The following is a 23,488-nucleotide window of genomic DNA, read 5'->3' as shown; positions in this document are numbered from 1 at the left end:
ATTCTATAACCACCCAATCCCACTCATATACTTGTCCAAGTACTTACTCTCAATCTGCTCTCAATCTGCTTCCTCTTTTGAGAGATATTAATTGATGTTTCCTTCAGAGCGTTGAGTCATTCACTCATACACAATACCGTTACGTAATTTCAAGCTCACTATTTAATTAACAATAATTCCCCGATAGAAACTATTTGAACTTCCTATCGCGTTAACTATAGTTAATGGTAGTATGAGCTTAATTAATGGTATCTCTTACGCCTTAAACCTACAGCCACATCACGTGACCCAGAGTTGTTTCCCTCGCTTCTCTGCGGGTTACTGGGTTACTGAAGTACTGATAGGTAAGTACTAATACGGTAAGTACTAATAGGTAAGTTCTAATAGGGTAAATACTGATAGGTAAGTACTGATAGGGTATAAACTGATAGAATAGGTAAGTACTGATAGAGTAAGTACTGATTGAATAAGTACTTATAGGTATTTACTGATTAGTAAGTACTGATAGGATAGGTAAGTACTGATTGGACATGTACTTATAGGTATGTTTTGATTGGTAAATACTGGTAGGTAAGCACTGATACGCAAGTACTGATAGGTAAGTACCAACTCTCTCTACATGACTACCATCGTCCCTCCCACTCTCCCCCCCCCCTCCTCTAACATCCCATACCCCAGCCCCCAGACCAGCCCCCAGCCCAGCACCCAGCCCCCAGCCCAGCACCCAGCCCCCAGACCAGCACCCAGCCCCCAGACCAGCACCCAGCCCCCAGACCAGCACCCAGCCCCCAGACCAGCACCCAGCCCCCAGACCAGCCCCCAGCCCCCAGACCAGCACCCAGCCCACGGACCCTAGACCCCAGTACCCAGATACACACAACAACCTGTCGGAACCTGTTCAAAATAGCATAATGATAATGGGACTATAAATGTATTTACCATTCAACGAAACTTTATCAATAATTAGCTAACTGCTCACACAGATAATGCCAGTCTAGCCATCATAATATTGCAGCAAGCATTAAAGAAGCGAGCATCGGGTATTGCACCATGTTTCGCAAGACCATACGATATATATGTCCCGAGTCTGCTTCTGGGCTCAGTCTGAGCCTGGGCGCTGCACGGCGAGGATCCCGCGTCACTCTCACTCTCCGTCGTCTGGCTTCGTCGCCGCAACAGAAAGTTCTTCATCCCGTTGACCGCACAAGTTTTCTTTATAAGTAAGTTGTAATTTACAAAAAAAAAATGACAATTGGTGATTCTACTAGTGTATAATACTTACCTATACGGAGAGGTGAGGTCTGTATGCACCGCCTACTTGCCTTTATCTGTGTTGGTTCCGGGGATCAATGTCCCGCGGTACGGTCTCTTGGTTGGCGGTCTGGTCAACCAGGCTGTTGACGCCGCTGCTCGCAGTTCGAGGTATGAATCACAACACAGTTGGACACGTATCAGTTAACAGCTACCAGTTATCCTGTGGTGTTTATCATGTTCTCTTTTGACCACGGTGAGAGGTCGGCTAGGCTTCTCCCTCGTGTATATAGAGGGAGAGTTGTTCCTCGTGTATATAGAGGGAGAATGTTAATTGTCCCTCATGTATATAGAGGGAATGTTGTCCCTCGTCTATATAGAGGGAGAGTGCTGTCCCTCGTGTATATAGAGGGAGTGCTGTCCCTCGTGTATATAGAGGGAGAGTTGTCCCTCGTGTATATAGAGGGAGAGTTGTCCCTCGTGTATATAGAGGGAGAGTGTTGTCCCTCGTGTATATAGAGGGAGAGTGTTGTCCCTCGTGTATATAGAGGGAGAGTGTTGTCCCTCGTGTATATAGAGGGATAGTGTTGTCCCTCGTGTATATAGAGGGAGAGTGTTGTCCCTCGTGTATATAAAGGGAGAGTGTTGTCCCTCGTGTATATAGAGGGAGAGTGTTGTCCCTCGTGTATATAGAGGGAGAGTGTTGTCCCTCGTGTATATAGAGGGAGAGAGTTGTCCCTCGTGTATATAGAGGGAGAGAGTTGTCCCTCGTGTATATAGAAGGAGAGCACTGGCTGCTATGCCTCCTGGTCACGCAAGGCTGTATTTCAGTGCGTGGATTTGGAACCAGACTTCCTAATATAATTTTTTTTTTTTTTTTTTTTTTTGCCCCGAGGAGCGAGTTTATTGGGCAGCGCCACTGATCTTGTGAGTGGACACACCGCCATAGCAGCATGTACAACACTCCCCAAAAGGAAGAAAACCCGCTGGGTTGTTCATCCTGTCACTTGTACCCAGACACAGCTGGGACTTGCTTTACTGTCTCAAGTAAACAGCTCCTCAGACAAGAAGATTAACATCTGTCAACCCTTAAAAGCTTACGTTATCTTGCGGGTGCAAAATGGGGGAATCTTTTAAGAACAGTATCAATATTTGACAAATAGTGTTTTCCTAACTCAAACAATGTGGGGTTTATTATTCTACACATATTTCTAATGTCTCTCAGGTGTTCACATTCACGTAGATAGTGTTCAAGGCGGTGTCCGTCACTCTCATCACAAATTCTGCAACTTCGCTGATCAACAGTCGTTTCCATTCCGTATCTCCATGGATATTTGTATCCCAGACGGATTCTCGCTATTACTGATTCTCTCCCGCGTCCTCCTCCTATTCGTCCATAATGATTGGGACTGCCAGCTGCAGTCTTGCAGCAGATTGGGACTGCCAGCTGCAACCATGTTGTACCATCGTACAGATTCACTGGTTTGTGCTTCTTTCCTCCTTTCCTCAGTTACCTTGTCACGGTGATGTTGCCTGACAATACCTCTAAATTTGTAGTAGAGTCTTGGGTATGAAGTATTCAATATGGTCTCCTTCAGCGCCTTCAGCAACCAGCACATCTGCTCGGTCATTCCCACATATCCCAACATGGGAGGGGATCCACAGAAACTTGATGACTCCTTCCTGATTGGTAAGTACTCTCACAGCTCTCTTAATTTCAGCGACTAATGCAAGATTTTCAGCGCGATTTTTACTTAGGCTTTGCAGTGCTGCTTTTGAATCAGTGCAAATCACTGCACCATTAGTGTTCCGTTAAAGAAACCTTAACGCCATAACAATGGCAGTTAGCTCTGCTTGCGATGAAGAGGTTATCTTGAGATGATTTCGGGGCTTTTTAGGGCTTTTTCCCCGCCGCCCGGTCCTCGACCATGCCTCCACCCCCAGGAAGCAGCCCGTGACAGCTGACTAACACCTAGGTACCTATTTTACTGCTAGGTAACAGGGGCATAGGGTAAATGAAACTCTGCCCATTGTTTCTCGCCGGCGCCAGGATCGAACCCGGGACCACAGGATCACAAGTCCAGCGTGCTGTCCGCTCGGCCGACCGGCTCCCTGGCATAGTAAGAGGCACAGTTCTCAGTACACGCTTTTTCTTCATTTCTCTGTTGGAAAGTATTATCCTTGATTACCGTGTACGCTGCACCAGCCCTGCCATTGACAGGATTAGATGACCCGTCAGTGTAGATTTGATCTAGTTCATCTCCGGCTTCTTTATAAATTTCCTCGAGATACTTGTGCCTCATTTCTTGTGGTAACATGTTGGATTTTTTCATTGCCATTTCATTGATGATGATCTTGCATGAGTCATCTTCCCAGGGAGGTAACCTCTCTACAGGCAGGAGCTCACGGGCTTGCTCAAGCAGGTGAAGCTCTTCGAGGTAGCAGACTGATCTGTGATGCCATTTTTTGCTTCTCCTGTTTCCCCCTGAAAATAGCATTATCATTGTAATGGGGATCTCTGGCTATTCTAATTGCAAGCTTAGCATTCAGCTCCTTAATTCTGCTTTTAACACTGGGAAGGGACAACTCCTCTCGTAGATTAGACGTTTTGGCAGTTCTTGTAACTCCAAGAATGATTGTCATGGCTTCATTTTGAATGCTTTCATTCGGCCCCAACATAATTTGTCAACATTCCAAGTCAACTTAATTTGTTTATCTATCTCGTTACGACCAGACTCTTTCCTCTCTAAGTTGCATTGGACATTTTATTTTGAACAGAATGGCGGTGAAGGGTAAAGGAGCTCGTAAAGGAAGGGAATATAGTGAAGTGTAGGGAAGGTGAAGGGTAGGGGAGGTGGTGAAGGGTAGGGGAGGTGATGAAGGGTAGGGGAGGTGGTGAAGGGTAGGGAAGGTGGTGAAGGGTAAGGAAGGTGGTGAAGGGTAGGGGAGGTGGTGAAGGGTAGGGGAGGTGGTGAAGGGTAGGGGAGGTGGTGAAGGGTAGGGGAGGTGGTGAAGGGTAGGGGAGGTGGTGAAGGGTACGGGAGGTGGTGAAGGGTAGGGAAGGTGGTGAAGGGTACGGGAGGTGGTGAAGGGTAGGGGAGGTGGTGAAGGGTAGGGAAGGTGGTGAAGGGTTATCTTGAGGTTATCTTGAGATGATTTCGGGGCTTTTAGTGTCCCCGCGGCCCGGTCCTCGACCAGGCCTCCACCCCCAGGAAGCAGCCCGTGACAGCTGACTAACACCCAGGTACCTATTTTACCGCTAGGTAACAGGGGCATAGGGTGAAAGAAACTGTTTCTCGCCGGCGCCTGGGATTGAACCCAGGACCACAGGATCACAAGTCCAGCGTGTTGTCCGCTCGGCTCCACAGGGTAGGGGAGGTGGTGAAGGGTAGGGAAGGTGGTGAAGGGTAGGGGAGGTGGTGAAGGGTAGGGAAGGTGGTGAAGTGTAGGGATGGTGCAGGATAGGGAAGGTGGTGAAGGGTAGGGAAGGTGGTGAAGGGTAGGGAAGGTGGTGAAGGGTAGGGAAGGTGGTGAAGGGTAGGGAAGTTAGTGAAGGGTAGGGGAGGTGGTAAAGGGTAAGTGAATGGTAAGGGAGGTAGTGAGGGGTAGGAAAGGTGGTGAAGGATAAGGAAGGTGGTGAAGGGTAGGGGAGGTGGTGAAGGGTAGGGAAGGTGGTGAAGGGTAGGGAAGGTGGTGAAGGGTAGGGAAGTTAGTGAAGGGTAGGGGAGGTGGTGAAGGGTAGGGAAGGTGGTGAAGGGTAGGGAAGTTAGTGAAGGGTAGGGAAGGTGGTGAAGGGTAGGGAAGTTAGTGAAGGGTAGGGGAGGTGGTAAAGGGTAAGTGAATGGTAAGGGAGGTAGTGAGGGGTAGGAAAGGTGGTGAAGGATAAGGAAGGTGGTGAAGGGTAGGGAGGATGGTAAAGAGTAGGGAATATGGGGAAGTGTAGGGAAGGTGGTGAGGGTAGGCAATGTGGTGAAGGGTAGGGAAGGTGTTGAAGGGTAGGGAAGGTGGTGAAGGGTAGGGAAGATGGTGAAGGGTAGGGAAGATGGTGAAGGGTAGGGAAGGTGTTGAAGGGTAGGGAAGGTGGTGAAGGGTAGGGAAGATGGTGAAGGGTAGGGAAGATGGTGAAGGGTAGGGAAGGTGTTGAAGGGTAGGGAAGGTGGTGAAGGGTAGGGAAGATGGTGAAGGGTAGGGAAGATGGTGAAGGGTAGGGAAGGTGGTGAAGGGTAGGGAAGATGGTGAAGGGTAGGGAAGATGGTGAAGGGTAGGGAAGGTGTTGAAGGGTAGGGAAGGTGGTGAAGGGTAGGGAAGATGGTGAAGGGTAGGGAAGGTGGTGAAGGGTAGGGAAGGTGGTGAAGGGTAGGGAAGATGGTGAAGGGTAGGGAAGATGGTGAAGGGTAGGGAAGATGGTGAAGGGTAGGGAAGATGGTGAAGGGTAGGGAAGGTGGTGAAGGGTAGGGAAGGTGGTGAAGAGTAGGGAAGGTGGTGAAGAGTAGGGAAGGTGGTGAAGGGTAGGGAAGGTGGTGAAGGGTAGGGAAGGTGGTGAAGGGTAGGGAAGGTGGTGAAGGGTAGGGAGCCGGTCGGCCGAGCGGACAGCACGCTGGACTTGTGATCCTGTGGTCCTGGGTTCGATCCCAGGCGCCGGCGAGAAACAATGGGCAGAGTTTCTTTCACCCTATGCCCTTGTTACCTAGCAGTAAATAGGTACCTGGGTGTTAGTCAGCTGTCACGGGCTGCTTCCTGGGGGTGGAGGCCTGGTCGAGGACTGGGCCGCGGGGACACTAAAGCCCCGAAATCATCTCAAGATAACCTCAAGATAAGGGTAGGGAAGGTGGTGAAGGGTAGGGAAGGTGGTGAAGGGTAGTGAAGGTGGTGAAGGGTAGGGAAGGTGGTGAAGGGTAGGGAAGGTGGTAAAGGGTAGGGATGGTGGTGAGGAGTGAAGAGTAGGGAAGGTCTGGTCGGAAGGAAGGGAGGGAAGGAAGAAAGAGGTCTGGAGGCCTGGTCGACGACCGGGCCGCGGGGACGGCCAGGGCCGTCTATATATATATATATATATATATATATATATATATATATATATATATATGTCGTACCTAATAGCCAGAACGCACTTATCGGCCTACTATGCAAGGCCCGATTTGCCTAATAAGCCAAGTTTTCCTGAATTAATATAATTTCTCTATTTTTGTTCTTATGAAATGATAAAGCTAACCATTTCATTATGTATGAGGTCAATTTTTTTTTATTGGAGTTTAAATTAACGTAGATATATGACCAAACCTAACCAACCCTACCTAACCTAACCTAACCTATCTTTATAGGTTAGGTTAGGTTAGGTAGCCGAAAAAATTAGGTTAGGTTAGGTTAGGTAGGTTAGGTAGTCGAAAAACAAATAATTCATGAAAACTTGGCTTATTAGGCAAATTGGGCCTTGCATAGTAGGCTGAGAAGTGCGTTCTGGCTACTAGGTACGACATATATATATATATATATATATATATATATATATATATATATATATATATATATATATATATATATATATATATATATATATATATATATATATATATATATATATATATATATATATATATATATATATATATATATATATATATATATATATATATATATATGAAATGATATATATATATATATATATATATATATATATATATATATATATATATATATATATATATATATATATATATATATATATATATATATATATATGAAATGATATATATATATATATATATATATATATATATATATATGAAATGATATATATATATATATATATATATATATATATATATATATATATATATATATATATATATATATATATATATATATATATATATATATATATATATATATATATATATATATATATGTATATATATATATGTATATATATATATGTATATATATATATATATATATATATATATATATATATATATATATATATATATATATATATATATATATATATATATATATATATATATATATATATATATATATATATATATATATATATATATATATATATATGTATATATATATATATGTAAACTAAAGTCTTAACTAAAGTCTTTGAAAATGTAATAAGTTTTACGAAACGCGCTCAAGTGTCGCGTCAGACTAGAAATAAAAATGAATTTTGGAGAATTGATTTTTGAATTACCACCAGCAGTGAAAAGAAATGTACGAAAGATTGAGAAAATTCGTGTTAGAATTATTAATCTTACTTACTATATATATATATATATATATATATATTATATATATATATATATATATATATATATATATATATATATATATATATATATATATATATATATAGTAAGTAAGATTAATAATTCTAACACGAATTTTCTCAATCTTTCGTACATTTCTTTTCACTGCTGGTGGTAATTCAAAAATCAATTCTCCAAAATTCATTTTTATTTCTAGTCTGACGCGACACTTGAGCGCGTTTCGTAAAACTTATTACATTTTCAAAGACTTTAGTTTACACATACACAACTGAATAGAACTTACACATCTCCGATTTGTTTATATTTACATTTGAGTGAGGTGGATGGGGTGAGGTGGTATTATTAGGGTATTAAATTCATCAACACAAGACAGAACACGAAACTATGGGTATTGAATGGAAGTGATTGTAGAAAGCCTATTGGTCCATATTTCTTGATGCTTCTATATTGGAGTGGAGTCTTGAGGTGGGTAGAATATAGTTGTGCATTAATTGGCTGTTGATTTCTGGTGTTGACTTCTTAATGTGTAGTGATTTTTATTTCTAGTCTGACGCGACACTTGAGCGCGTTTCGTAAAACTTATTACATTTTCAAAGACTTTAGTTTACACACACACATACAACTTTAACTAAATAGATCTTAAACATCTTCGGGTTTTTATACCTACATTTGGGTGAGGTGACATGTTACAATAGTTTTGGATGAGGTGAAAATAAACTTTTAACACAAGACAGGACACGAAACAATGGGTATTAAAGGTAGGTAACTGCAGAAGGCCTATTTTTATTGGCCCATATTTCTTGTGGCTTCTATATTGGAGCGGAGTCTTGAAGTGGGTAGAATATAGTTGTGCATTAATTGTCTGTTGATTGCTGGTGTTGACTTCTTGATGTGTAGTGCCTCGCAGACGTCAAGCCGCCTGCTATCGCTGTATCTATCGATGATTTCTGTGTTGTTAGCTAAGATTTCTCTGGTGATGGTTTGGTTGGGGGAAGAGACTATATGTTCCTTAATGGAGCCCTGTTGCTTATGCATCGTTAAACGCCTGGAAAGAGATGTTGATGTCTTGCCTATATACTGAGTTTTTTGAGGCTTACAGTCCCCAAGGCATTGTGGTCCCCAGGACTATATGCGATATATATGCAGTATGGGTTCGAGTCACTTCTGGGGTGAGTTTTCAGTCGCATATAGTCCTGGGGACCATTCAGGCTTGTTTGCATTTGTGTTCCTCACGTGTGCCCCAAAGAATTAGGTGATTTGATAAAATGCTATGCCCAAGATTACCATCCGAGTGCCGGCGGGGGAGTGGTTCAAATAGCTTCGGCTATCACTTCCTTATGTCCGGTCGTGATGGTCAAGCGGATTAAGGCGTCCCTGTACATACCAGTTGCGTTGCTCCTGGCAGTATGGGTTCGAGTCACTTCTGGGGTGTGAGTTTTCAGTCGCATATAGTCATGGGGACCATTCAGGCTTGTTTGTATATATATATATATATATATATATATATATATATATACTGTAATTTAATACCAATCTTGACCTTAAACGCTTTAGGCATTGTATAAACTAACAGAATCCATGGGCCCCACACTAGAATTAAGTATCTATTTGATATATCAAGAGAGCGACCTAACGAAACTTATAATGCTTTGTAAACCATGGGTCCCAAATGTGAAATGACCTTCTCAATCATATCAAAAACTGTCCATCTCTCAGTCAGTTTATTAGAAAAACTAAGTACTACGTAATCAACTCCATGTAACCTACCCTACCTCCTAAATGTCAACCCATGTCTTGCTATTATCAAATATTACTGCTTAATGAATAATTATTAACTTGTAATGATTAATAACTAACTTTTAAAACTGCTGATACTTGTCATGTATAAATTTAAAGAAAGAAAATTTAAGTACATCTGTTTATTTAGTTAAAATTACTATCTGCTGTTCTGTTGCAATTTCTGCTGTTCCATTCAACATGTAATTATTGTCATTATTTTTATCTACTTCAGTTCATTTCATGCTTTTGATCTCAATGTTTTAAGTTTTGATTTCAAGTTTTTTCCCCACATCTTGCCCGAAACGCTATGTGCATTAGTGGCTTTAACCATATTAACTCTAGCTATAACTAACTTTCTAACTCTATCTAGAAATCCAATATTCTGCTTGTAACTCGTTTTGCATGTATGTACTTTAACCTAAATATGTTATTATTATTATTATTATTATTATTATTATATTTATTATTATTATTATTATTATTATTTAAAAGACGCGGAATCGTTGGATTACTTCAAGCATAGATTAGACAAATATATGAATGAGTTTGTGTGATCATAAATACTTGATGCCTCGTATAGGCCGATAGACCTTCTGTAGTGGCCTTTATTCTCATCTTCCTCATATGTTCGATTGAAAAAGTAATAAACTTAATAAAATAATTTCTAATATTTGTGCAAGTATGAGTAACTTTATAACTTTTATTATTTTGTTTCCAGATCAGGAGAACGTGGTATTAACCCAGTCAGTTGAAACATCATTCAATAAGATTGAAAATAATAATGGCGGAATTTAAGGACAAGATTCTCTGTGAGGTTCGTGATAGCTACCCATCCTACACCTGCTGGAAACCATCTTCTCTTTACTCGCTCGCACGTGATAGCACGAATTCATATTGTTCTTTTGAAAATGTAGTAAGAACTATGCACTGGGACGATTTTGATGAAGTGTGGAGGAAGGAACAAATGATTCCAAATGCCTTAACAGAAAGAACACACACACATCTGACGAAAAATCTACCTGGCTTGCCATATCTTCCTGGCTTGAAGGGCCTCTGGTATGGTATTGACGTCCCAGATAATGGGCAGAATAACTGGTATGGAAATGTGAGCCTTAAGGCCAATTTCTGGCATTTACTGAAGATGCTACATAATTTCAACATCTATTTCGTTGAAGTTGTTGAATTTAGAACTAAAAGTGCCTCGAGACTCCTGATAACAACTCAAGACCTTCCCCTGGAGCGCTATGACCCGCACAGGTTCGGAGGACCCTGGTACAGAGATCCCAACAGTGGAGAAGATTATTTCCTTACCGACGCGCGCAGGTTAGACGGCGCAGAAAATTTCAATGGTCATGATGTTGAATTTTGTTTTGTTATATCTGATGACATGTGTGAGTCTTTGTACGAAATGTCGACCATTGAGCCAGTAAATCACTATGAGGCCAACAGCGACTCAATAAATAGGTGCAGAAAACACAGGTCTGGTGGGAAAAAGGGAATCTGTCCCAGTCCATGGACGAGGGAGGAAACTGCTGAGAAATTAGCTTATTATTGTTATCACTATTATTGCATATGCAATAAAACTGTTATTTTATGATGAAGTAAAGAAGAAGTTGTTTATGGACAAATAAATCATATCTGCTCCATCCGGGGGAGTTCCCAGGAATTGTGTAAAACTGGTTAGAAGTTCAGATAGCTTGCCAACCCTTGGATTTCCAAGTTACAATTCTTCTAGAGAAGTCGTGGGAGAATTAGTAGTGACGAACTGGTGATCAGTAATAGCAAGTTCGAGCCCAGAGAAAATATGCGGCTGCCACACAGGAAAACTGAAATTAAATATAGACCAATGTTGCAACTCTCCTCCTATAGGATGATTCGTATATATAATATACGAATATACGTCTCTTTTTAAAGTTGTTGTTAATTCGTAATTACTTTATTTTTATCCAAACATAATCCATACATATTGCAGACGATGAGTCACAATATCGTGGCTGAAGATATGAAGAGTAAACCACACACCAGAAGATGAGGAGATGACGTCTCCTCATCTTCTGGTGTGTGGTTTAGTCTCCATACATATTGTGTAGCTTACTAATGTTTATATATACTTGCATGTTTATATATACTAGCATGTTTATATATACTTGCACACATGTTTTATATATACTTGCATGTTTATATATACTAGCACACATGTTTGGCTTCTGTGAAATAATTCGAACAGTTATAAAGTAATTAAAAAACTATTGTAGTATTGTTAAATTTACTCATGTTATAATGGTCACGTCAACCAGCCTAAGATGAAATATTGGTATGTAATTGTCGTTGTTTATGAGTCCATTATGTAATAACCAATTAAACTAATTTTATTAATAAAATATCCAAAATCAATTCTGAAAATTATTAATAACTTTCCTGAAGTCCCCCCCCTCACATACACACACACACATACACACACACACACACACACACACACACACACACACACACACACACACACACACACACACACACACACACACACACACACACACACACACACACACACACACACACACACACATACACACACACACACACACACACACACACACACACACACACACACACACACACACACACACACACACACACACACACACACACACACACACACACACACACACATCGATGGTTCAGTGGTAGAATTCTCGCCTGTCACGCGGGAGGCCCGGGTTCGATTCCCGGCCGATGCACATTTGATAGGGTAGATAAAGAGAGGCTATTTAACACAAGGGGCACACGCACAAGGGGACACAGGTGGAAACTGAGCGCCCAAATGAGCCACAGAGATATCAGAAAGAACTTTTTTAGTGTCAGAGTGGTTGACAAATGAAATGCATTAGGAAGTGATGTGGTGGAGGCTGACTCCATACACAGTTTCAAGTGTAGATATGATAGAGCCCAATAGGCTCAGGAATCTGTACACCTGTGAATTGACGGTTGAGAGGCGGGACCAAAGAGCCAGAGCTCAACCCCCGCAAACACAACTAGGTGAGTACACACACACAAACACACATACGACCTACGATGAATTCTACGACCAGGCAACAAAATTATGGCAAGAAAGAGAGGAGTGGGCAGACTGCATATTTTTGGATTGTCAGAAAGCCTTTGATACAGTACCACACAAGAGGCTAGTGAAAAAGCTGGTGATGTTGGGTGGAGTGAAAGGGAAGGTACTCCATTTGATAAAGGAGTACCTAAGCAACAGAAGACAACGAGTCAGTGTGAGGGGTGAGGTCTCAGATTGGCGAGACGTTACGAATGGAGTCCCGCAGGGGTCAGTCCTTGGACCTATACTGTTTCTGATATATGTAAATCATCTCCCAGAGGGTATTGAATCGTTTCTCTCAATGTTTGCCGATGATGCAAAAATTATGAGGAGGATTGAAACTGAGGATGATAGTAGGAGGCTACAAGATAACCTAGACAAACTGATTGAATGGTCCAACAATGGCTGTTAAAGTTCAACCCGAGTAAATGCAAAGTAATGAAACTAGGCGGTGGAAACAGGAGGCCAGACACAGGATACAGAATAGGAGATGGAGTACTTAATGAAACGAACAGAGAGAAAGATGTAGGAGTTGATATCAACCCAAATCTGTCTCCTGAAGCCCACATAAAAAGAATTACATCTGCGGCATATGCGAGGCTGGCTAACATCAGAACAGCCTTCAAGAACCTGTGTTAGGAATCATTCAGAATCTTGTATATCACATATCCACATATGTAAGACCAATCCTGGTGTATGCGGCCTAAGCATGGAGCCCGTACCTTATCAAGCACAAGACGAAGCTGGAAAAAGATCAAAGGTATGCCACTAGACTAGTCCCAGAATTAAGAGGCATGAGTTACGAGGAAAGGCTGCGGGAAATGCACCTTACTACACTGGAAAACAGAAGAGTAAGGGGAGACATGATCACTACCTACAAAATCCTCAGAGGAATCGACCGGGTAAACAAGGATAAACTATTCAACACTGGTGGTACGCGAACAAGGGGACACAGGTGGAAACTGAGTACCCACATGAGCCACAGGGTCTTTAGAATGAACTTTTTCAGTGTCAGAGTAGTTAACAGATGGAATGCATTAGGCAGTGATGTGGTGGAGGCTGACTCCATAAACAGTTTCAAATGTAGATATGACAGAGCCCAGTAGGCTCAGGAATCTGTACACCAGTTGATTGACAGATGAGAGGCGGAACCAAAGAGCCAAAGCTCAACCCCCGCAAGCACAAATAGGTGAGTATACACACACACACACAGAACCTTTTATACAACGTATGTCAGACCAATCCTGGAGTATGCAGTTCCAGCATGGAGACCATATCTTGTCAAGGCATAAAACTAAATTGGAGAAGGTTCAGAGGTTTGCCACCAGACTAGTGCCCGAACTGAGGGCATGAACTTAAGGAGAGACTACTGGAATTAAACCTCACGTCGCTGGAAGACAGAAGTTAAGCGGGACATGATCACCACATTCAAGATTCTCAGAGAAATTGATAGGGTAGACAAAGACAGTTTTTTATCACAAGGAGCACTCTCTCTCTCTCTCTCTCTCTCTCTCTCTCTCTCTCTCTCTCTCTCTCTCTCTCTCTCTCTCTCTCTCTCTCTCTCTCTCTATCTCTCTCTCTCTCTCTCTCTCTCTCTCTCTCTCTCTCTCTCTCTCTCTCTCTCTCTCTCTCTCTCTCTCTCTCTCTCTCTCTCTCTCTCTCTCTCTCTCTCTCTCTCTATCTCTCTCTCTCTATCTCTCTCTCTCTATCTCTCTCTCTCTATCTCTCTCTCTCTATCTCTCTCTCTCTATCTCTCTCTCTCTATCTCTCTCTCTCTCTCTCTATAATCAACTAAGAGTGATTATAACCTATCCACCGCTGCCCACTGGATTGGGGTGGGGTGGGGGGGGGGGCGGTGTGCAGGACAAACATATCAATTGTGACTCTAGCTCTCCACATATGTCAATTGTTTAATTTAGAAACTGTACTTGTGGTCGATCTCGAACCCATTGTTGATGTGACGACTTATACTGAATTTTGTAACTAGCTCATCAAGATTGTAACTTGCTTAGCTAAATGAATTGTGGGGTTCAGTCCCTGAGCCCATTATGTGCCTCTGTAACCCTTTCCACTACCGCCCACAAGATGGGTATGGGGTGCATAATAAATGAACTAAGCTAACTGTGGGGGAGCCTTAACACTTATATGGTAATGCGAGCTAATACCCTACCCCTATACTGAGGTCGCTTTTTGTGACGTCACTAAAACAACAACAACTGGTACGTAGAAGGCATTTGTTTGTTATATAATAAGTTAGGTTAGGATGGTTTGTTTGTTTGTCTCAAACACGAGACAGAACACGAAACAATGGGTATAAATTGGATTAGTTTTAAATTTAGGAAAATGACCTGGGTAAATACTGGTTCGTTAACAGGGATGAAGATACATGATAGTTCATGCTCTGTGCTGCTCTCCCTTGTTTCATACGAATAAGAGACAGTGGATTTTATTCATTTCTATGCTCAATAAACGATCCTTGGCAAGACACTATAAATATATAACTTCTAGATAAGTATGGGTTGGGAATAAATACACCACAACAGAAAATGGGCTTATACAAGGGAGATGAAGACTGGGTGACGTCATTGACCATTAGCGATGTCTGTGCAAGGGTCAGCGGGATAACAAGCGGGGTAGAAATAGCCTAAGCTACTCTATCCCTTTGAGAAGTATTTATTGCTTATCTCAATAAACATACTTCAACTTGAAGCGGGATAACGAAAAACACACGACTCATAACGCTGCCGTCGGAAAAAAACAAAACGGCAGCGTTATGAGTCTTTTCTCACTACTGGTGTGACCTAATGTGACCCCACCATCTACAACTTGGGGATCGCCACCTGTCTCCTGAACCGTGCTGTCCACTTGGATGACATGAATCTGTCTCGGAATTTAAAATTTCTCTTCATTAGAAGAGAGATTGGACATTGTAATTTATAATTCTGCAAGAGCGGCTTCAACCTGCTTCTCTGAAACCCGTGTTACTGGAGGGTCCCGTTGGCTATGCACTCCCTGAACCCTTAATGCCCTGTCTGAACTGATGATGGTACTGAAATACGTCTGAAAGACTAATACACAGTTCTAGCCTTGACCCAAGAATGTTGATCGAGATTAACAAAATCTTTGGAACAAGTAATCAAACACAGAAAACAAGAAACAAAATCACAACGTTTTTATAATCAGCCTCGAACATGACCAGGATGGTAATTTATTCTGAACGTCTAAACGAAAAGAAAACTTAATTAAGAACATAAGAACAAAGGTAACTGCAGAAGGCCTATTGGCCCATACGAGGCAGCTCCTATTCTATAACCACCCAATCCCACTCATATACTTGTCCAAGTACTTACTCTCAATCTGCTCTCAATCTGCTTCCTCTTTTGAGAGATATTAATTGATGTTTCCTTCAGAGCGTTGAGTCATTCACTCATACACAATACCGTTACGTAATTTCAAGCTCACTATTTAATTAACAATAATTCCCCGATAGAAACTATTTGAACTTCCTATCGCGTTAACTATAGTTAATGGTAGTATGAGCTTAATTAATGGTATCTCTTACGCCTTAAACCTACAGCCACATCACGTGACCCAGAGTTGTTTCCCTCGCTTCTCTGCGGGTTACTGGGTTACTGAAGTACTGATAGGTAAGTACTAATACGGTAAGTACTAATAGGTAAGTTCTAATAGGGTAAATACTGATAGGTAAGTACTGATAGGGTATAAACTGATAGAATAGGTAAGTACTGATAGAGTAAGTACTGATTGAATAAGTACTTATAGGTATTTACTGATTAGTAAGTACTGATAGGATAGGTAAGTACTGATTGGACATGTACTTATAGGTATGTTTTGATTGGTAAATACTGGTAGGTAAGCACTGATACGCAAGTACTGATAGGTAAGTACCAACTCTCTCTACATGACTACCATCGTCCCTCCCACTCTCCCCCCCCCCCTCCTCTAACATCCCATACCCCAGCCCCCAGCCCCCAGACCAGCACCCAGCCCCCAGACCAGCACCCAGCCCCCAGACCAGCACCCAGCCCCCAGACCAGCACCCAGCCCCCAGACCAGCCCCCAGCCCCCAGACCAGCACCCAGCCCACGGACCCTAGACCCCAGTACCCAGATACACACAACAACCTGTCGGAACCTGTTCAAAATAGCATAATGATAATGGGACTATAAATGTATTTACCATTCAACGAAACTTTATCAATAATTAGCTAACTGCTCACACAGATAATGCCAGTCTAGCCATCATAATATTGCAGCAAGCATTAAAGAAGCGAGCATCGGGTATTGCACCATGTTTCGCAAGACCATACGATATATATGTCCCGAGTCTGCTTCTGGGCTCAGTCTGAGCCTGGGCGCTGCACGGCGAGGATCCCGCGTCACTCTCACTCTCCGTCGTCTGGCTTCGTCGCCGCAACAGAAAGTTCTTCATCCCGTTGACCGCACAAGTTTTCTTTATAAGTAAGTTGTAATTTACAAAAAAAAAATGACAATTGGTGATTCTACTAGTGTATAATACTTACCTATACGGAGAGGTGAGGTCTGTATGCACCGCCTACTTGCCTTTATCTGTGTTGGTTCCGGGGATCAATGTCCCGCGGTACGGTCTCTTGGTTGGCGGTCTGGTCAACCAGGCTGTTGACGCCGCTGCTCGCAGTTCGAGGTATGAATCACAACACAGTTGGGCACGTATCAGTTAACAGCTACCAGTTATCCTGTGGTGTTTATCATGTTCTCTTTTTTGACCACGGTGAGAGGTCGGCTAGGCTTCTCCCTCGTGTATATAGAGGGAGAGTTGTTCCTCGTGTATATAGAGGGAGAATGTTAATTGTCCCTCATGTATATAGAGGGAATGTTGTCCCTCGTCTATATAGAGGGAGAGTGCTGTCCCTCGTGTATATAGAGGGAGTGCTGTCCCTCGTGTATATAGAGGGAGAGTTGTCCCTCGTGTATATAGAGGGAGAGTGTTGTCCCTCGTGTATATAGAGGGAGAGTGTTGTCCCTCGTGTATATAGAGGGAGAGTGTTGTCCCTCGTGTATATAGAGGGAGAGTGTTGTCCCTCGTGTATATAAAGGGAGAGTGTTGTCCCTCGTGTATATAGAGGGAGAGTGTTGTCCCTCGTGTATATAGAGGGAGAGTGTTGTCCCTCGTGTATATAGAGGGAGAGTGTTGTCCCTCGTGTATATAGAGGGAGAGAGTTGTCCCTCGTGTATATAGAGGGAGAGAGTTGTCCCTCGTGTATATAGAGGGAGAGAGTTGTCCCTCGTGTATATAGAGGGAGAGAGTTGTCCCTCGTGTATATAGAAGGAGAGCACTGGCTGCTATGCCTCCTGGTCACGCAAGGCTGTATTTCAGTGCGTGGATTTGGAACCAGACTTCCTAATATAATTTTTTTTTTTTTTTTTGCCCCGAGGAGCGAGTTTATTGGGCAGCGCCACTGATCTTGTGAGTGGACACACCGCCATAGCAGCATGTACAACACTCCCCAAAAGGAAGAAAACCCGCTGGGTTGTTCATCCTGTCACTTGTACCCAGACACAGCTGGGACTTGCTTTACTGTCTCAAGTAAACAGCTCCTCAGACAAGAAGATTAACATCTGTCAACCCTTAAAAGCTTACGTTATCTTGCGGGTGCAAAATGGGGGAATCTTTTAAGAACAGTATCAATATTTGACAAATAGTGTTTTCCTAACTCAAACAATGTGGGGTTTATTATTCTACACATATTTCTAATGTCTCTCAGGTGTTCACATTCACGTAGATAGTGTTCAAGGCGGTGTCCGTCACTCTCATCACAAATTCTGCAACTTCGCTGATCAACAGTCGTTTCCATTCCGTATCTCCATGGATATTTGTATCCCAGACGGATTCTCGCTATTACTGATTCTCTCCCGCGTCCTCCTCCTATTCGTCCATAATGATTGGGACTGCCAGCTGCAGTCTTGCAGCAGATTGGGACTGCCAGCTGCAACCATGTTGTACCATCGTACAGATTCACTGGTTTGTGCTTCTTTCCTCCTTTCCTCAGTTACCTTGTCACGGTGATGTTGCCTGACAATACCTCTAAATTTGTAGTAGAGTCTTGGGTATGAAGTATTCAATATGGTCTCCTTCAGCGCCTTCAGCAACCAGCACATCTGCTCGGTCATTCCCACATATCCCAACATGGGAGGGGATCCACAGAAACTTGATGACTCCTTCCTGATTGGTAAGTACTCTCACAGCTCTCTTAATTTCAGCGACTAATGCAAGATTTTCAGCGCGATTTTTACTTAGGCTTTGCAGTGCTGCTTTTGAATCAGTGCAAATCACTGCACCATTAGTGTTCCGTTAAAGAAACCTTAACGCCATAACAATGGCAGTTAGCTCTGCTTGCGATGAAGAGGTTATCTTGAGATGATTTCGGGGCTTTTTAGGGCTTTTTCCCCGCCGCCCGGTCCTCGACCATGCCTCCACCCCCAGGAAGCAGCCCGTGACAGCTGACTAACACCTAGGTACCTATTTTACTGCTAGGTAACAGGGGCATAGGGTAAATGAAACTCTGCCCATTGTTTCTCGCCGGCGCCAGGATCGAACCCGGGACCACAGGATCACAAGTCCAGCGTGCTGTCCGCTCGGCCGACCGGCTCCCTGGCATAGTAAGAGGCACAGTTCTCAGTACACGCTTTTTCTTCATTTCTCTGTTGGAAAGTATTATCCTTGATTACCGTGTACGCTGCACCAGCCCTGCCATTGACAGGATTAGATGACCCGTCAGTGTAGATTTGATCTAGTTCATCTCCGGCTTCTTTATAAATTTCCTCGAGATACTTGTGCCTCATTTCTTGTGGTACATGTTGGATTTTTTCATTGCCATTTCATTGATGATGATCTTGCATGAGTCATCTTCCCAGGGAGGTAACCTCTCTACAGGCAGGAGCTCACGGGCTTGCTCAAGCAGGTGAAGCTCTTCGAGGTAGCAGACTGATCTGTGATGCCATTTTTTGCTTCTCCTGTTTCCCCCTGAAAATAGCATTATCATTGTAATGGGGATCTCTGGCTATTCTAATTGCAAGCTTAGCATTCAGCTCCTTAATTCTGCTTTTAACACTGGGAAGGGACAACTCCTCTCGTAGATTAGACGTTTTGGCAGTTCTTGTAACTCCAAGAATGATTGTCATGGCTTCATTTTGAATGCTTTCATTCGGCCCCAACATAATTTGTCAACATTCCAAGTCAACTTAATTTGTTTATCTATCTCGTTACGACCAGACTCTTTCCTCTCTAAGTTGCATTGGACATTTTATTTTGAACAGAATGGCGGTGAAGGGTAAAGGAGCTCGTAAAGGAAGGGAATATAGTGAAGTGTAGGGAAGGTGAAGGGTAGGGGAGGTGGTGAAGGGTAGGGGAGGTGATGAAGGGTAGGGGAGGTGGTGAAGGGTAGGGAAGGTGGTGAAGGGTAAGGAAGGTGGTGAAGGGTAGGGGAGGTGGTGAAGGGTAGGGGAGGTGGTGAAGGGTAGGGGAGGTGGTGAAGGGTAGGGGAGGTGGTGAAGGGTACGGGAGGTGGTGAAGGGTAGGGAAGGTGGTGAAGGGTACGGGAGGTGGTGAAGGGTAGGGGAGGTGGTGAAGGGTAGGGAAGGTGGTGAAGGGTTATCTTGAGGTTATCTTGAGATGATTTCGGGGCTTTTAGTGTCCCCGCGGCCCGGTCCTCGACCAGGCCTCCACCCCCAGGAAGCAGCCCGTGACAGCTGACTAACACCCAGGTACCTATTTTACCGCTAGGTAACAGGGGCATAGGGTGAAAGAAACTGTTTCTCGCCGGCGCCTGGGATTGAACCCAGGACCACAGGATCACAAGTCCAGCGTGTTGTCCGCTCGGCTCCACAGGGTAGGGGAGGTGGTGAAGGGTAGGGAAGGTGGTGAAGGGTAGGGAAGGTGGTGAAGGGTAGGGAAGTTAGTGAAGGGTAGGGGAGGTGGTAAAGGGTAAGTGAATGGTAAGGGAGGTAGTGAGGGGTAGGAAAGGTGGTGAAGGATAAGGAAGGTGGTGAAGGGTAGGGAGGATGGTAAAGAGTAGGGAATATGGGGAAGTGTAGGGAAGGTGGTGAGGGTAGGCAATGTGGTGAAGGGTAGGGAAGGTGTTGAAGGGTAGGGAAGGTGGTGAAGGGTAGGGAAGATGGTGAAGGGTAGGGAAGATGGTGAAGGGTAGGGAAGGTGGTGAAGGGTAGGGAAGGTGGTGAAGAGTAGGGAAGGTGGTGAAGAGTAGGGAAGGTGGTGAAGGGTAGGGAAGGTGGTGAAGGGTAGGGAAGGTGGTGAAGGGTAGGGAAGGTGGTGAAGGGTAGGGAAGGTGGTGAAGGGTAGGGAAGGTGGTGAAGGGTAGGGAGCCGAGCGGACAGCACGCTGGACTTGTGATCCTGTGGTCCTGGGTTCGATCCCAGGCGCCGGCGAGAAACAATGGGCAGAGTTTCTTTCACCCTATGCCCCTGTTACCTAGCAGTAAATAGGTACCTGGGTGTTAGTCAGCTGTCACGGGCTGCTTCCTGGGGGTGGAGGCCTGGTCGAGGACTGGGCCGCGGGGACACTAAAGCCCCGAAATCATCTCAAGATAACCTCAAGATAAGGGTAGGGAAGGTGGTGAAGGGTAGGGAAGGTGGTGAAGGGTAGTGAAGGTGGTGAAGGGTAGGGAAGGTGGTGAAGGGTAGTGAAGGTGGTGAAGGGTAGGGAAGGTGGTGAAGGGTAGTGAAGGTGGTGAAGGGTAGGGAAGGTGGTGAAGGGTAGGGAAGGTGGTGAAGGGTAGGGAAGGTGGTGAAGGGTAGGGAAGGTGGTGAAGGGTAGTGAAGGTGGTGAAGGGTAGGGAAGGTGGTGAAGGGTAGGGAAGGTGGTAAAGGGTAGGGATGGTGGTGAGGAGTGAAGAGTAGGGAAGGTCTGGTCGGAAGGAAGGGAGGGAAGGAAGAAAGAGGTCTGGAGGCCTGGTCGACGACCGGGCCGCGGGGACGGCCCTATATATATATATATATATATATATATAACAAGATGTGGTATTAATAGGGTTAATAATATATATATATATATTAATATATATATATATATATATATATATATATATATATATATATATATATATATATAATATATATAATATATATATATATATTAATATATATATATATATATATATATATATATATATATATATATATATATATATATATATATATATATATATATATATATATATATTAATATATATATATATATATTATTAACCCTATTAATACCACATCTTGTTATATATATATATATATATATATATATATATATCTACATTTGAGTGAGGTGGGAAGGGTGATGTGGCATTACATTTGAGTAAGGTGGGAAGGATGATGTGGCATTAGAGGATATTAATAGGGTATTAAAAGTATCAACACAAGACAGAACACGAAACAATGGATATTGAATAGAAGTGTTTGTAGAAAGCCTATTGGTCCATATTTCTTGATGCTTCTATATTGGAGCGGAGTCTTGAGGTGGGTAGAATATAGTTGTGCAACTATATTCTATATAGTTGCACAATATATATATATATATTATATATATATATATATATATATATATATATATATATATATATATATATATATATATATATATATATATAGACAACAACATCTCTTTCTAGGCGTTTAACGATGCATAAGCAACAGGGCTCCATTAAGGAACATATAATCACTTCCCACAACCAAACCATCGCCAGAGAAATCCTAGTAAACAACACAGAAATCATCGATAGATACAGCGATAGCAGGCGGCTTGACGTTTGCGAGGCACTACACATCAAGAAGTCAACACCAGCAATCAACAGCCAATTATTGCACAACTATATTCTACCCACCTCAAGACTCCACTCCAATATAGAAGCATCAAGAAATATGGACCAATAGGCTTTCTACAAACACTTCTATTCAATATCCATTGTTTCGTGTTCTGTCTTGTGTTGATGAAATTAATACCCTATTAATACCATCTTGTTCTGTCTTGTGTTGATGAAATTAATACCCTATTAATACCACATCTTGTTCTGTCTTGTGTTAATGCCACGTCACCCCTTCCACCTCACTCAAAGGTAGATATAAAATCGGAGATGCGTAAGTTCAATTCAGTTGTGTATTTGTGAACTAAAGTCTTTGAAAATGTAATAAGTTTTACGAAACGCGCTCGTGTCGCGTCAGACTAGAAATAAAAATGAATTTTGGAGAATTGATTTTTTATTTACCTCCAACAGTGAAAAAAAATGTACGAAAGATTGAGAAAATTCGTGTTAGAATTATTAATCTTACTTTTTCGGTCATATTTAATAATATATGTCTACAAGAAAGACTGCTACCAAAATATACTAATATATATATATATATATATATTAGGTGATTTGATAATATATATATATATATATATATATATATATATATATATATATATATATATATATATATATATATGTATATATATATATATATATATATATATATATATATATATAGTAAGTAAGATTAATAATTCTAACACGAATTTTCTCAATCTTTCGTACATTTCTTTTCACTGCTGGTGGTAATTCAAAAATCAATTCTCCAAAATTCATTTTTATTTCTAGTCTGACGCGACACTTGAGCGCGTTTCGTAAAACTTATTACATTTTCAAAGACTTTAGTTTACACATACACAACTGAATAGAACTTACACATCTCCGATTTGTTTATATTTACATTTGAGTGAGGTGGATGGGGTGAGGTGGTATTATTAGGGTATTAAATTCATCAACACAAGACAGAACACGAAACTATGGGTATTGAATGGAAGTGATTGTAGAAAGCCTATTGGTCCATATTTCTTGATGCTTCTATATTGGAGTGGAGTCTTGAGGTGGGTAGAATATAGTTGTGCATTAATTGGCTGTTGATTGCTGGTGTTGACTTCTTAATGTGTAGTGATTTTTATTTCTAGTCTGACGCGACACTTGAGCGCGTTTCGTAAAACTTATTACATTTTCAAAGACTTTAGTTTACACACACACATACAACTTTAACTAAATAGA

The 23,488-nt window shown here is 42.3% G+C and overlaps 1 long non-coding RNA gene and 1 other non-coding gene across 2 annotated transcripts; both read left to right on the top strand.

Annotated features, from left to right (window-relative positions):
• The first annotated feature begins 1,034 nt into the window (after window positions 1-1,034).
• LOC138351361 (uncharacterized) lies at window positions 1,035-11,699 on the top strand. Its single transcript, XR_011222453.1, has 2 exons — window positions 1,035-1,220; window positions 10,024-11,699. It is a non-coding gene; the product is annotated as an uncharacterized lncRNA (long non-coding RNA).
• Window positions 11,700-11,972: 273 nt separating this feature from the next.
• Window positions 11,973-12,043, top strand: TRNAD-GUC (transfer RNA aspartic acid (anticodon GUC)). Its single transcript has one exon. It is a non-coding gene; the product is annotated as a tRNA-Asp (tRNA).
• The last annotated feature ends 11,445 nt before the right edge of the window (window positions 12,044-23,488 follow it).

The sequence above is a fragment of the Procambarus clarkii genome, chromosome 49, assembly GCF_040958095.1.
Source record: "Procambarus clarkii isolate CNS0578487 chromosome 49, FALCON_Pclarkii_2.0, whole genome shotgun sequence".
NCBI classification, from domain to species: domain Eukaryota; kingdom Metazoa; phylum Arthropoda; class Malacostraca; order Decapoda; family Cambaridae; genus Procambarus; species Procambarus clarkii.
The sequence above is the reverse complement of the archived record's forward strand: the minus strand, read 5'-3'. Positions and strand labels throughout refer to the sequence as shown.